Below are 6051 nucleotides of genomic sequence, written 5' to 3'. Positions count from 1 at the left end.
ACTCAACTAATTTTGTTAGCGATACAACTAAATTTGACAGTTGTACAAAAATAAGTCCTAACTAACAAACTTAACTAAATTATAACTATAGTTAACAGAATTACAGTTAATATTCATTTGTACAGGATATAGAACTACTTCTCTCTACGTTCCCCCTCCAAATTAGACTCTGGAACCTATGATCTAGGAGTGTTCTGTTGAGTGAACTAAAGTACTATTCTTGAATCATCCCTCTTAGAAGTCTAGTGTGGTTTATCTTGAATAGCACAGTTAGGAGACAATGTTAGGCAAAGTCTATTACATAGAAAAATGTGTCTCCAAACAAATCTTTAGTGAGAATACCAGTTGTTTGATATTATGTGAGAATATATCTAATCTCCACCTCACCATTTTCAACTTTCTAACAAAATGAAAATCAATTTTGATATGTTTGTTGTGTGAGTGGAAGACAAGATTTTCAGCAATACTTTTAGTTGCCATATTCTCACACTAGATGAAAGGGATCTTAGAAAATGAATAGTGCAGTTCAACAAATAGAGACCTTAGCCACAAAACTTCAGTAGCCTCCTACGTTAGATCTCAATATTCGGCTTCCCCAACTGACTTTTCAACCACTAATTATTTCTGGAACTCCAAACTAAGAGATAACCAAGATAAACACACAACCTACTTGTAGATTTGCGTATTACTTTACACCCAACATGATCTACATTTGTATAAACCTCAATAGACAGATTACAGGAAGGAGTGAACAATAAATCTAATCCAATAGTCCCCTTTTAAGTATCTGAGCAACTTTTTGCAGGCCAACCAATGTTGTTCAAGAGAAGATAAAAACTAAGTTTATTTACCAAAAAAACAAAGTCAGGCCGAGCATAAGTCAAATATTGTAAAGAACTAATAATTGTTTTATATAGAGAGGGATCTGAAAACACTTCACCATATCAGTTAGAGGAGTTCCTAGATTAACTAAAACATGACTTGCATGCTAGTTGTCACACCCTAGGATTGGGCTAGGGTTTAGAAAGGAAATTAAGAAGATTAAGAGATCGAGAGAGCAAAATTTAGAGGGAGAGTTTAGATGGAAGAGAGGGGAACAACAAGAAAGAGGGAGAACGTTTGAGAGAAAGGGAGAGAAAGATAACAGAAAGTGAGAGAGAGATAACAGAGAATATTCAGTTCATTTCTCAACATCAATTCCCCTCCTCTAGTTGTGACTTATTTATAACCTCGCAGCCCATGCACCCATGTGCAATACAATCGGAAACCATAACTACCTATAGCTAAGGAGACCTTTGCTATCCCTATAGGCTTCAAAATCTAGAAAATAATTCACAAAACCCAGAATTTTGAGAGCAAAATGAATGTCCAAATCATGAATAAATGACTAAAGAGCCTTAGAATCTGAACCAGTGATAAGAATATCATCAACATATACAAGAATGCACAATACAAAATGAATAGACTTCTTAATAAAAAGCGAAGCATCAAAAACTACTCTTACAAAGTCTCGGTCTTGCAAAGCTAACCCTAAGCTTTGTATACCAAGCACGAGGAGCTTGTTTAAAACCATACAGAGACTTCTTTAGTTGACAGACATAAGAAGACTCTAAGCTAACAAAACTTTTAGGTTGGGACGTGTAGACTATTTCAGTCAAATCTCCATTAAGAAGGACATTGTTCGCATCAACCTATTAAATGTCCTAGCCAAAAGTCACATTGGTTAAGGTCAATCCAATGGCCTTAACCATTGGATTGAAAGTTTCAGTATAGTCCATACTAAGATTTTAATGAAAACCCTTAGCTACTCATTGAGCTTTATACTTCAGAATTGACCCATCTGGGTTATACTTAACACGAAACACCCACTTACAGCTAACCAAATTCATATCAAGAGAAAAAGGAACAAGCTCCCATGTGCCATTATGCTGCAAGGCATTAAACTTTTCTTGCATAGCCTTAATCCACCTAGGATCCAAGAGAGCATCACTATTTGAGCTAGGTTCTATAGTACTCACTAGAGCATGAGGTGAAGAGGTCAGAAGTTGCTTATATTTGGAACGAGTGACATAGGATGAACAGAAGGAAGAGGATGCTGCTGAGGTTGCTTAGGTTGTGACGTAGATAAAGTAGGTAATGAAGGAGAAATTTGTGGCTGGGCAGTTGGTATCCAGACAAAAGGAGTAGAAGATTGTACCACTCAAGGATTAGAAGAAGAAAAGGAATGAAGAAATGAATTGGGAAGACTGTAAGAAGAAACAGACTATGAAAAAGATGGAAATAGGGTAGGAAAAAGAAAATCAAAAGGATTAAACTGAACATATCTAGAAACATAAATTCAACCTGTGGGATGTAAACATCTATACCTAGCTTGGACATGATTATATCCAATGAAAACACATTTGATGGAATGAAAAGCAAACTTGTGTTTGTTGTAGGGTTTAAGGTAAGAAAAACAAGCACACCCAAAGGGTTGAAGGGATAAATAATTGAGTTGTTTGTGATAAAGTTCAAAAGCAAAGGTAAATTTGAGAGTAAAATCTAGTAAAAGGTCAATTGTATAAACGCTTTTTTGAAAAGCTTTTACCCATTGTTTTAAAAGCATATAAGCATGAGCTAATAATGAAGACCCATTTCAACAATATGCCTATGCTTCCTCACAACAACCCCATTTTGTTGATGAGTATGAGGACAAGTCAAACGAGGTTGAATGCCATGACATTTAAGATATGGCAAGAAAGCTTGAAATTTCCCTCCATTATCAGATTCTAGAGTGGGGATTATTATGGATAAAAACTTAATAGATGAGGTAGTGGATGTAAAGAGAATAGGGGATAGGATTATTATGGTGAAGATTAGTCTAGGAAGAATGACTATGAATATCTTTAGTACATATGCACCACAAGCGAGGTTAGGTGATGAGATAAAAGCAAAATTCTGGGAGGACCTAGAGGGACTCATACAAATGATACCAAGAGGAGAGAAAGTGATTATAGGAGGTGACTTAAATGGGCACGTGGGTAGAGACGGAAACGGATATAGAGAGGTACATGGAGGGTATGGATTCGAGGAAATTAATAATGAGGGTAAATCTATCCTAGATTTTGTTATGGCATACGGGCTCATTATAACCAATACTAGGTTCAAAAAACGGGACGAACACTTAATCACATATAAAAATATCACCTCAAGCACCCAAATAGATTACTTCCTCATGAGACAAGAGGATCGATTATGTTGTAGGAATTGTAAGGTGATACCGGGAGAGTGTTTGACTACTCAACATAGACTTCTAGTACTTGACGTCCAAGTAAGAAATTGGAAGAGAAAAAATCACATAAAACAAAATCCAAGAATCAGGTGGTGGAATTTAAAAGGGGAGAAATAACTAATCTTCAAAGAAAAATTAAGGAGTAGAAGGGAATGGAATGGAGAAAGACAGACAAACCAAATGTGGAAAGAAATGGCTAATGCTCTGAGAAGCACGACAAAGGTAGTCCTTGGAGAGATAAATGGTAGAGCCCCTAATCTTAAAGAGTCTTGGTGGTGGAATGAAGAGGTACAATTGAAAATTAAAAATAAGAAAACTTGCTATAAGGCCGTATATCAATGCAACAATGAAGAAAATCAAAAAAATTATAAAGAAGCAAAAAAGGCCGCAAAAAGAGCTGTTAGTGAAGCAAAGTCAAAAGCATATGAGAATCTATATAAACGATTTGATACAAAAGATGGAGAAAGGGATATATATAAATTAGCTAAAGCAAGAGAAAGAAAAACACGGGATTTAAATCAAGTGAAATGCATAAAAGATGACAATCAAAATGTTTTAGTAAACAAGGGAGCGATTAAGGAGAGATGGAAGGAGTATTTCACAAAATTATTCAATAATGGTGGTGACACAAGAGTTAGGTTGGGACATCTTAGTAACTCCGAAGGGAATGTGAGCTACACATTCTATCGACGCATAAGTTCAAATGAAATAAGGCAAGCATTAAAAAAGATAAAAAATCATAAGGCAATGGGACTAGATAATATACCAATAGAAGCATGGAAATGCATGGGAGAAGAGGGCATCTCCTGGCTAACGCAACTATTTAACGCCATCCTTAAATCAAAAAAGATGCCAGATGAGTGGAGGAAGAGTACTTTGGTTCCTATATACAAGAACAAAGGAGATGTTCAAAACTGTGAAAATTATAGAGGAATTAAGTTAATGAGTCATACCATGAAACTCTAGAAGAGAATAATAGAGCAGAGGCTCAGAAAGGAAACAAAGGTGTCAGAAAATCAGTTTGGTTTCATGCCTGGTAGGTCAACAATGGAAGCTATATATTTACTGAGGCGTCTAATGGAAAGATATCGAGATCATCAGAAGGACCTACATATGGTGTTTATAGATCTAGAAAAGGCCTATGATAGGGTCCCTAGAAAAGTATTATGGAGGGTTTTAGAGAAGAAAAGAGTCAAAATAGCCTATATACAAGCCCTTAAGGACATGTATCATGGTGTAGAGACAAGGGTCAGAACATGCGGAGGGGATACTGAACCATTTACAACTACAATAGGACTGCATCAAGGTTTTGCACTAAGTCCATACTTATTTGCCCTAGTAATGGATGAACTCACTAAAGATATTCAGATAGATGTGCCATGGTATATGCTATTTGTAAACGACATAGTGTTGGTGGATAAAACAAAAGAAGGAGTGAACACTAAGCTTGAGTTGTGGAGAAATAATTTAAAATCTAAGGGATTTAAATTAAGTAGAAAGAAAACAGAATATATGGAATGCAAATTTAGTAAAAATGCAAGAGTGGATGATGTTATAATAAAATTAGAAGACCAAATCTTACAAAGAAAAGACCATTTTCGATATTTGGGATCAGTGATTCAAAAAGATGGAGAAATCCACGAGGATGTCACACATAGAATTAAGACAGGTTGGCTAAAATGGAGAAATGCATCGGGGGTGTTATGTGATGGTAAAATCCCATTAAAATTGAAAGAAAAATTTTATAAGACAGCTATAAGACCAGCCTTGTTGTATGGCTCAGAATGTTGGGCAGTCAAATACCAGCATGAGCAAAAAATGAGTGTAGCAAAGATGATGATGTTAAGATGGATGTGCGGACATACAAGAAAGGATAAAATTAAAAATGAAGTTATGCGTAATAAAGTAGGAGTAGTGCCAATCGATGAGAAGATGAGAGAGACTAGACTAAGATGGTTTGGTCATGTGAGAAGGAGACTAAGAGATGCTCCTGTAAGGAGAGTTGATGAAATAGAACAATTAGTCATAAAAAGAGGTAGAGGTAGACCCAAGAAGACTTTGGGGGAGACATTAAAATTGATATGAAATATATGGATCTAAATGAAGATATGACAAAAGATAGAAATACATGAAAGTCTAGAATTCATGTAGCTGACCCCACATAGTGGGATAAAGGCTGGGTATGTTGTTGTTATTGTTTATCAGATTCTAGAGTGATATTATAATTCAACAAATTTGTGAAAGGTAATGGAAGTAGAAAGAGCATCAGATTTTAGTTTCATTGAATATAGTCATGTATACCTGCTATATGCATTTACAAAGATAATATAGTATCTATAGCCTTCAGTAGATATATTAGGAGCTGGACCCCAGAGATTGAATAAGCTAATTCTAAAGGTTTTTTTGCCTGTAATTTCACAATTAGTAAAAGGAAGCTGATGCAATTTGTCAAGTTTGCATGATTCACAAAAAAGAAAGAAGAATTGAAACAAGGAATATGAATTTATTCAGAATTATTTTCAGTACAGAAAAAGAAAAATGCCCCAATTTGGCATGACACTGATCACACAATTTTACTTGTTACTGCGTTTTTATTTGGAGATGTAGCATGACAAAACATGGACTACAAAGCTAACATTTTAGATTTAGTAGATTTACAACGTTCAAACAGACGACACAAAAAAGATGAAGCAAAAACAAAACTAGATGCAGATGCTAATTGACAAAGTCCATCTTTAAGTAGTCGTAGGAGTAGTACAATTCATTTGTGCTTGTACTTA

Source organism: Diospyros lotus, chromosome 9 (genome assembly GCF_014633365.1).
Source record: "Diospyros lotus cultivar Yz01 chromosome 9, ASM1463336v1, whole genome shotgun sequence".
Classification (NCBI taxonomy): Eukaryota; Viridiplantae; Streptophyta; class Magnoliopsida; order Ericales; family Ebenaceae; genus Diospyros; species Diospyros lotus.
The sequence above is the reverse complement of the archived record's forward strand: the minus strand, read 5'-3'. Positions refer to the sequence as shown.